This window comes from Neomonachus schauinslandi, chromosome 7 (genome assembly GCF_002201575.2).
Source record: "Neomonachus schauinslandi chromosome 7, ASM220157v2, whole genome shotgun sequence".
Taxonomy (NCBI): domain Eukaryota; kingdom Metazoa; phylum Chordata; class Mammalia; order Carnivora; family Phocidae; genus Neomonachus; species Neomonachus schauinslandi.
The window spans coordinates 137,189,733-137,200,348 of NC_058409.1; the positions used below are offsets into that span (position 1 = coordinate 137,189,733).

Consider the following 10,616-nt stretch of genomic DNA (forward strand, 5'->3'; position numbering starts at 1 on the left):
GAGGGAGACAGGAACCAGGCGTCGGGTTTCAGCGTTAGCGCTTTCGGCAAAACCTGCTAAACCCCAAACCTTCGCTCACAGCGGGGCTGGGCCGTTGGGGACGGCGCGCTGTCAGGTTCAAGATCACACCCTCCCGGCCGGGGCCGCGAGGGTGGAGGCGCCCAGTGCATCTCTGAACCCAAGCCTCGAAAAAATAGCTCAGAGATCGCCCACAGGTTAGCGGGAAGGCAATTCAGCCACGTCCAAGGCTGTGGCTTTGATCCGCTCAGATGTGCTTCAGGAGGCAGTTGTTGTGTGAACCTCGCATTCCTTGGCCACCGCAGGCCAAGATTCAGGAGTCCCCCGGGTCAAAGAACCCCATTTGTGAAACCAAAAAGGCACCTCCCTCCTTCCGATCACACCAGATCCCGGTATTCTTTCTCCCCCTTACTCCCGCCCCACCCCACCCCCACCCTCCATCTTCTGCCGCTGCGCCCCGCGCACCAAGCGCTTTCTTCCGGGCTGTGAATGGTTCCGATGACAGATACGCTCCGTTCAGCCCCACAGAACCGTCTCCCCGGGACTCAGTGCGTTTAAAGGGTTTCGCATTCGACAATTTCCTCCTTAACGGGCAGCTTCCCTCCCCCCCCCCCCCCCCCCCCCCCCTTGGCAGACTCGCCACCCCCCCCTCCTTCCCCCCCCCCGAGAGGCTGAAGTCACCCACCTTGGGGGCCCCCCATCACCCCGAAGTGCGACGGGAACCTCGCGGAGGGTCCCCGCGCTGGGCGCCGTCTAACCAGGCCCGCAGCGCCCCCCGCCCCCGGCCGCGGCGCGGAGAGAACAAAGGGCCTCGAGGTGGGGCGGGGGCGCACAGAGGCCCCCGGGCTGCCGGCGCCCCGGGTCCGCGGGGGCGGTGGGGCCGCCGGGGCGCGCCTCCTTACCGGCTCTGGGTGCCTGTGCCGCCCCTGGGTGAGCGCGGTGCCGCCGAGGGGCCCGGGTCGCAGGCGTCGTCCGGCCGCTGCCTGGCCGCAGGCGGAGGCTCTCTCCCCGGCTCGACGGCGGAGCCCGGAGCGAGGAGCGAGTTGGAGCGCTGCCGCCGCCGCCGCCGCCGCTGCCGCTACTGCCGCCGCCGCCGCCGCTGCAGCCTCTGCATTTCTCGCGCTCGCGCTCCCCCTCCCCTTCCTGCCCAGCGCCCTCCCCCGGCGCGTCCGCCCGCCCAGCCTCCCTCCTCCCGCGTACCCCGCCCGCCTCCCTCCATCCCGGGCCCCGCCCGCCTCCCTTCAACTCCCCTCCATCCCGCTCCCCTCCCTGCGTCCCGGTGGTCCCCCTCTCCCCTTCCCCTCCCCTCCGTCCCCCTGTCCCTCCTGCCTGTCCTCATCTGCCCACCATGAGGGCTTCCCACTCCCCCTCCCCTCCCCCCTCCTGTCCTTCCCCGCGCCCCCCCAGCCCTGCGCCGCCTCCCCTCCCCCGCCGCGCCAGGGCTGTCTGTGGGCCCTTCTCTCTAATCTCTCTCTCTCTCTTTCCCCCCCCCCCCTTGGAATGCTTGGATAGGAAGCGCTCGGTCTCGCTCAGTCTTAAGGGGCTGCCTCGAGGTGATGAATGACGCCCCCTGCCACCTGCTACCCTTCTCAGCACCCCAGTCCCGCTCGCGCGCGCCGTCCGCCTGAGATTCCGATACCTGGACGCGCGGTGAGGTTGAGGGTGACCTGGTGGCTCCCCTCAGCCCATCAAGACAGATGTCCTCGGGGTTGAGGGTGGCTGCTAACTGCAGGCAAGTCCGGGCGGCGCCCCCGCGGACCAGACGAGCTGGGCAGGCGGCTCCTTCGCACGCTGGGCTGAGCCTGGAGTTCTGTGGCTTGGGACTAGCGCGACCGCCGAGGTCCACCTTAGTGGGGTGGGCGGCGTCCCCCTGCAAGAATGCTCTCGGGACTTGGGAGAGGAAGGAGAAAGGACAAGAGCCCGAGGAAAGGAACCGTCGGTGTTTTATGTCTGTGCTTTAAAAGAGGCAACCAGTTCCCGGGAAGACTGGGTTAGCCGAGGCAACCCTTACAGGGCTGCCTAGAAGCGCACAGGTCCAAGTCTTGGCCAACTGCGACGTGTCGGGTGGCTTGAGGCACTGCCACTTTAACACCAGGACATAAAATAACCGCCAGGGTGGGGTCGTATGCCCACCTTGCTTATCTGTTGGCAAGAAGCAAATGCAAAAAATAACGTAACATGACAACGCTTACAACGGCAGCACTTTCCTTAGACAAAAGCCAATTTTACCTTCCCGCGACCATCCGAACCTCTGGAACTTTTATTTGCGGCATTTTGGCGCCCTCTGGCTGTGCGTGGATTGCTTTTGATTGAGTTGCAAGTTCTCCTTCAAGGTGGATCTGCGCTCCTGACCTGTGCGTGGATTTGCGGGTAGGGTTGTCCTCCAAAATGACCAAATGCCACCATAGTTAAAAGGAAGGACGCCAAAGGCAAGTGCGTCCGCATTCAACTGAGGAAAGGTAAGTCCATTTTCAATTAACAGGAAAAAACTTATCAGAACTTAACTACATTTAAATGAAGCAGGGTGCCAATGTCAACCCAATACTATTATTTTGCTAGAAGCTATGCAGGGGAAACACTAGACTATCGGACTGAACGGATATTTACAGTTCATACGTGACCACAACAAACTAAACACGTGCAAGCTGGAAATGTTCACATTTTAACCAAAAGGGGATAAGAAAAAAAAATGGTGATTTTTGTTTCTATGTAGTTTTTTCCTTTCTTTTTTTTTTTTTTTTTGCCATTTAAATGAAATAGCAAAGAAGTAAATATAACACAAGAACAGGGAAGAAAATTACAAGTAGGGTTGCCTCCAAAGCATTTTATATATTTGAACATCTATGCTCAATAATTTCATATGTTCAATGTATGTTCCTCATTCCAGAACAGCATCTATGAGGCTATATGCCGGTTTTCTCAACCTCCTGTTTGGGGCAGGTAATTTTTTTATTTTGGATGGGAGAGGGGAGGAGCAGGGACTGTCCTGGGCTCTGTTGAATGCTTAGTCTCCCTGTTGGCCTTTACCCACTGGTTACCAGTAGTGAGTATACACGCGCGTGCACACACACACGCACACACACATAGACACACACTCTACCATCACCACCACCACTAACATGACACCAGTTGGGACAACCAAAAATGTCTCCAGACATTGCCAAATGTCCCCAGAAATCACTGCAGGTTGAAAACTGCTGGACTATAAATTTTAGGTCATCTTGAGCAAGCCTCCAAGTTTTTACTTTATCAAATCAAATGATCATTTGCAATTTTATTAAAGCTCAAGGCATTTACTGAATGTATTTGTTAAGACATCTGAGTAGTTATTTCATTAATATTCAGTTTTTAGCTCTGTGATCTTTCAGACATATCCGTCATCTGAAAATTAGTAAATGTAAGTTCCTATTGTGTTTGCTTGAGAAGCCTCTGAATGTTATCTTCTTTCTATTTTCCCTTTGTCCATTTTTTTCAAAAAAAAAAAAAAAAGAGAGAGAGAGAGACAATACAGAAAAAAATGTTTGTTGCCTTCAGTGCTTCTGGCCAAATGTTCATGATGGAGAAAACAAGCCTTTCAAAGGTATGATTAGAAAACAGATCACAGGTTACCATAGAAATGAGAGGCAAAAGCTTACACCAATGAGACTGTGTCTCATCAATTTTGTCTCCCATCAGATTTAGTTGTCCTTTTAAAGGATTTCTTTTAGGAATTCTTCTTTAATGAAACAATGATGTAACTGGTTGATAGTGCTTTAATCCCAGAATTTGTAGACATGTATCAAATGGTGACCAAAATGTTACATCTCAATCCATTATTACATAAAATCCAATATGGTGATGTTTTTAGTCTGATTTTTAGTCGTTCTTCTAACATCTTACATTTTTAAGGTGCATGCTCTTGAAAAATTTTTAAAAACACACACTTAGGGAATTCATGAATAAGCATTTGAAGCTCTGGAGTTTAAAAAACTTGTTAACGTTAACTATTGTGGACATCACTAGCTGCTTAGATTATAAACTAATGGACTTGGATGCATGCGTTAAAGGTGCAATTTATGACAAATTTAATTACCTGTCAACATTACACTCGTGAAAATAAAAACTGCTTTACTCTCCAAATGGAATGAATATATTTTAATAAACAAAGCTGCACTTCCTGGGTTGTAAAATGAATTCTATTGTCATTTCAGTTGCCTGCATAATTTGCTTCAGTGAAGCATAACGTGCATTATGAAAATACTCAACAAAAAGACAAATTATTCAGTGACTACTGATTTTTCCTAAAAGATTTGCCCAAGAATTGCTTGCAAGATAATGGACACATTGTCACTTAAATTACTAGTCAGTTTCCAAGATCTTCAGTGTGTGTTCAGCTTTCCAAATTGTTATCGAGTGCATCAATGAAGGCGTCTACAAGAGATTAGTGTGTAGACCTCATGTCACCTCCAACCCTCACCCACCTCTCCTCTCTCTGGGCCTCTGAAATCAGCCACCCAGGCCTGGCATCTTCCTCACTTTCCCTTCTTTTCTCCTAAATAGTAAAAAGGATTAAGGCCCCAAATAAAAGATATAGGCCAACGTGAGTGAAACAAAAGCATGGTGACATACTGTCACCCATGTTACCCCAGCCACCCTTGCTTGACATCTTTCTGGCTAGCTCCCGTTGAAGGCCACTGGGGTAACCCAAACCCTCGGAGACCCAGACAGAGGATTTGATCACTTCAGCTCTATACATAAGTACTGGGCGGATAACCGAATCTCTGTAAATGTTCAAAGACCTGACCTACAAATTACGAGCTTTATAAAGGCAGACAGCCAATATTACATACGAAAGTGTACGGCTTTCATTCCTCTGAAATATATTTATGATTTTTAATCAAAGGAAAATATTGAAATCTTTAAATGTATTCCGTCTTTCTCCCTTCCTACCCTCCTCACCCTCCCATGATCACAACCTCACCATTCACATCCCCAAGTGAAAGGACTTCCTTCGTTTCAATCAGTGGTGCTCAAGCAGGTGCTCTTTTGCTTCCCAGAGCACAGGTGGCAATATCTAGAGGCATTTGGGGGAAGAGGGTGCAAGTGAGGAAGTGCTCCTGGCATCTAATGGGTAAAAATCAGTGTTGCTGCTAAACATCCTATAGTACGCCCAGAACAGCCCCACAACCCGCAATTACCCAGTCAAAAATGCCCATAATGACAAGGTTGAGAAACCTTGGTTTAAAAGAGCATGAAGTTGGAAAAGACTTGATTTAAGAGCACATACTGCAAGGGGGTCTGCCTCTTGCTGTGCGTCAGGGTGTCTAGCAGGCAGTGGGTGTGGAGGGACAACATTGAGCAGAGATTTTCCTTTAAGCAGGGGCCCACCATGCAGCCTGAGTCCTTCACTGGCCACCCTCCCTGACTATAACACAAATCTGAGCAGGAGCTTCGAGAGCAGTGCCAAAGATTAACATCGGGGATTTTGAATTCCAGTCTCTGTTACTACATGTTGAGGAACTGGAAGAACACGACTTGACCTGGCTTCCCAATTTCAGCCTCCCCTTTATGTCCTGTAAAACGCTAGCTGGGAAACCCGAGCAAACATGTATTTACTATAAAGCCTCGGACATGGACTTGGAAAGAGCCAGCTGGCCTTGGCACTACGTTAGGAACATTTTTGCCCAAGATAAAAGGCAGATTTAAAACAATCTCATACTCCACCTGAATGTTCCCATTCCCACTCTCTTCTCCCTTTGGTACACTGTAATTTCTGCCCCCCCCATCCCATCAGTCCCCAAATACTTTTCTACTCACCAGCATTTTCTATTAAGGAAATACATCAAACCAATGATAAAGGGTGTTTGCCTGACTCACATACAAGGGCTTTTTCTAGACGATGCCCACCTGTTTCTATAGACATAGGGCAGGGTATTAAAGCAGAGGGACCTCAGTCTTAGGAAAACAGTCCTTAATTCTTTGGCTGCACTTCCCCTATAATCATTTGTTAAAACCTCCAAAGAACAAGTTACTTTTAAATGGCATAAAGACAGTTGTAAAACAGTTACTCACATGCTTCTACTTTTGAATAAGGGAGACGGGAGAGGTTCTAGTGTTAAATAGCATGAACCTGAGGTCTAGCCCATTCCTTGTTACTACCTGCCTCTACTCTCAGATCAGCCCCTACAGGTAATTAAAATATTTTTACTTTAACTCCGATGCAAGGAATGGTGCCCAAAATAAATTGCTAAGTGCAAAAGCAAGTTGCCAAACAGAATGCAGAAGATGCACATTTTTGGTTATAAATTAATTAAAGGATGCTGCTTTGCCTACTTCTCCAAGCGCAAGTACTGTCCAAATTCCAATATTTCTACCCAACTCTGCTTTTTGGATAGACTCCCTAAGACCCCCAAATAGATGCCATGACCCTCTTGTGTCTCAAGCCCAGGAATCTCCTACTCAGACAAGGTCAAGTCAATGTCAGAAAGAATGATTTCCGAGCCAGGGTATTTGACACAAAGCACCATGGTCCCTGTCTTAAAGCATCAGTGTTACAAAAGGACTCGGAACAAAAAAGAAAAACAGTTTCATTGTAATTGAAATATTCATTTGATCAAAATCAAACACGAGGAAAGATGTCAAAAATTTCTGAAGTACTAAAGCAAGTTGCTGAACAGTACATGTGGTATTGTGCTGTCAATAGATACGTAGGAAAATTTTGTGGGGTTTTAGCCCAAACTGTTACCAGTGGCTCCCACTGAGAACTGGTATCATTTCAGAGGTGGGTGGAGGGTTGCTCAGCTTTCTAACATCGTGTTACACAGTTCTTTGTTAAACAAATATTTTTGCAGTGACCATTCATTATTGTGGGAGGCAGAATATATAATTTGGTACGTTGCTCGGGAGACCTGTGCTGGGCTAAGAAACCACCATTTGGAGATTGCCTTCTCATCAGCTTTCCTGCTCTGTGTTTTTTTAACACCATACTTCTACTTCTTGTAACTTCCTGCTTCTTCATCTTTAAACTGGTGGTTTGATTTAGACGAAGAATATGGCCTGACACTCCCCTTTCAGCTGCTGGACCAGGTCTCTGGGGGACCCCACCCCAGTCTACCTCGAATGCAAAAAAACACCCCTCCCCAGCTTTTGAGGTGATTGCAGGAACAAGATGTTAACCTAGAGTTAGCGCCTACTGTGCCATCCATATATGAACTTACTTTTGACATCGATGGCCCCATAATCACACCCAACACTCTATTTTCTGTACGTCTGTGTATCTGAATGATCTTCTATTACACAGCATTGCTGCTGATTCGAAATCACTTAAGCATTATATCTTCTATTGGAGGCCAATTATCTTCCTTTTTGTTTTTTACTCCCGATAATGCTGTTGTGACAACTTTAACACATAGTTCTCATCTTTTGAAATATTTTCTTGGTTTTAAATTTCTAGAAGGGGATCCATCAATCACTGCTATGCTGCTTTTTATGGTTTTGTCCTCCAGTAAGATTAAACAAAAAATCAGGGCAACCAAAAGAAACAAAGAGAATTCATTTCCCCAGAGATCCAACCCCAATACATTTTATAACTTTTCACAGGTGCAAAATGTTTTTAAGTTGCATATATTTAATTAGGGACAGGTTTAGACTTTTTTTTCCCCCAATGTTGATTCACTGTATGGGTTTCATCTGCTCTAACAGTCTATCTCCTATGAAAGCGTTATTATCAATTCTGTTGATAAAAGTCTTCTATTCATCCCTTTAATCATTTTTCAATGGGAAAGTTGATTTCATTCTTAGAGACCAGTTCTTTTTTTTTTTTTTAGATTTTTTATTTATTTATTTGAGAGAGAGAGCACATGAGAGGGGGGAGGGTCAGAGGGAGAAGCAGACTCCCTGCCGAGCAGGGAGCCCGATGCGGGACTCGATCCAGGGACTCCAGGATCATGACCTGAGCCGAAAGCAGTTGCTTAACCAACTGAGCCACCCAGGCGCCCCACAGACCAGTTCTCTCTCTTTTTTTTTTTATTCTTATGTTAATCCCCATACATTACATCATTAGTTTTAGATGTAGTGTTCCATGATTCATTGTTTGTGCATAACACCCAGTGCTCCATGCAGAACGTGCCCTCCTCAATACCCACCACCAGGCAAACCCATCCCCCCACCCCCCTCCCCTCTAGAACCCTCAGTTTGTTTTTCAGAGTCCACCGTCTCTCATGGTTCGTCTACCCCTCCGATTTCCCCCGCTTCATTCTTCCCCTCCCGCTACCTTCCTCTTCTTCTTCTTTTTTTTTTTCTTAACATATATTGCATTATTTGTTTCAGAGGTACAAATCTGAGATTCAACAGTCTTGCACAATTCACAGCGCTTACCAGAGCACATACCCTCCCCAGTGTCTATCACCCAGTCACCCCATCCCTCCCACCCCACCCCCCACTCCAGCAACCCTCAGTTTGTTTCCTGAGATTAAGAATTCCTCATATCAGTGAGATCATATGATACATCAGACCAGTTCTCTTTGACCTCTGTTGCACTTGGCTGGAATAGGACTAGGAGAAGCAGCACATCTTAGTGGCTGTGCAGACCAGCTTGATTTTTTGATATTAATGGTTCCAAGTCCTAACTGCCTCTGCTTTCTGGCTTTATGAGTTTGAGCACAGATCTTCATCTCTTTCAGTCTCAGTCTTTTCTTCTGGAAAATGGAAATATCTCCAACTTCACTAGGTTGGTCTGAGGATTCTACAAGAAAATTCATTTAAATCCCTCAGCCAATTCATGAAACACACCCAAAAAATGTGTCCTAAAGACGCGGATGTTACAGCATCACCAGCAGAGCCACTAAGGAAGGAATAAAGTAAGAAGAGTCAATTAGGGAGAGCCGCGGGACAGCAGGGGTCGCTGTACCGGAAACCATAGCGCACAGAATCACTCTACGTTTGCACAAGAAACTTAGCTCTAAGCTTCCTGGCAGCCAAGAAAAGAAAGTCAAAATAGTATGGACTACTAACTGTCATCTAATAAAGGAAATGTTTGCCATGTGTCCAGAGGGACAAATCTTCTAAGCGATCGACTTTCAGAGGAATTTATCAACATAGCCCTTTATGTAAAGGATACTGAATTACATAAAGGACAATTTTCCAATAATGATTTTTACTGGAGAGGTAGAAATTTTCTCATGTGGCCATCAACCTGCAAACTCCACAAGCCATCATATCACAATTCTGAAAATGAAAATTCTGGATTTTATAATTCATATTGTAATTCTGAATTCTGGGGGGTGCCTGAGTGGCTCAGTCAGTTAAGTGTCCGACTCTTGATTTCAGCTCAGGTCATGGTCTTGGGGTGGGATTGAGCCGCGAGTTAGGCTCTGTGCTGGGTGTGGAGCTTGCTTGAGATTCTCTCCCTCTGCCTCTCCTCCCCACCCACGTGCGCGTGTGCTCTCTCCAAAAAAAAAAAAAATCTAGAAATATAATATGATAATTATAAAGTATTTTTTAATTAATTAACTTATGTTTGGGGGGGAGAGAGAGTGTGCGGGGGTGGGGGCAGAGGGAGAGGGAGAGAGAGAATCCTAAGCAGACTCCCCGCTGCACACAGAGCCGGATATCAGGCTCAATCCCATGACCCTGAGATCATGACCTGAGCCGAAATCAAAAGTCAGGCACTTAAATGACTGAGCCACCCAAGCATCCCTGAACCACATTATTTTTACCTTCTCATAAAAATACTTTATAATTAGGGTTCCTGGATGGCTCCACACTCAGCAGGGAGTCTGCTTAGGATTCTCTTTCTCCCTCTCCCTTTACCCCCCTTGCCCCCACGCTTTCTCTCTCTCTAAAAACAGTGATTAATTAATTGATTGATTAATTAATTAATTAATAATGTGGTTCAGACAGGGAACTTTGTGCTGGAGAGTGTAGTGAGATTGTCCGTGTGGGTGGAGGGTGGAGAGAAGCAGAAGCCTCTCCTTGGTCCATGCAAAATATCCACTGGGGGAGAAGATCTATTGAAAATACATATCCACGCCTCTCCCAGACTCTGCTACAGCCTCTCCCTTTGAGTCTCAAGCAAAGGTTTCCAACTTGGGGAGCCCAGAGTCCTAGGGGACTTGGGGATGGCCATGAGGGAGTTCTTCATCCCTCTCTTTAGCGTCTTCTGCATTTTGATGTGAACTTTAAACTAACACTGCCTCGCAAAATGGACTTCCCCAGTATTGGAGTGCCAGAAAAGTAGCACGAAATATTTGTATTCTAAGGTTTCCCCTTTCTTCTTTAAACTTAGCTTGTATTTTGGCCCAGCCAAAGGGCTCTCCCATTTCTGCCTGAAAGGGGTGCCGTGGGAGTCTGGTAGTGGGAACCCCACATCTGGTTGGCAGCTACTTAAAATCTGCTCAAGAGCCTGCAAATTGCCAACTGGAAGCTCCAGAGGCCAGAAGCACTGAGGATGGAAGGGCAACCTGGAAGATTTTTGAGAGCAGCGGTTCCACATCAACCAGCTGGATGGACTCTAAGCTGCCTTAAGTTGCTCCAGGGAAACACTAGGAGGAGCTCCAGGCTGGAAGGTGATAGGCCTGATGTCCAGCTGAGTAGGGCTCCCTCCCGGCGTGAGGCAGGCT

At 47.2% G+C, this 10,616-nt stretch overlaps 1 protein-coding gene across 1 annotated transcript in view; it reads right to left on the reverse strand.

The window, feature by feature from the left end:
• BASP1 (brain abundant membrane attached signal protein 1) overlaps positions 1-1,112 on the reverse strand; it is a 52,711-nt gene extending 51,599 nt beyond the window's left edge. The window contains exon 1 of the mRNA XM_021702508.2: positions 921-1,112. The gene's annotated coding sequence lies outside the window, so the exon portion shown is untranslated. The remainder of the gene's footprint in view (positions 1-920) is intronic.
• Positions 1,113-10,616: the final 9,504 nt, after the last annotated feature.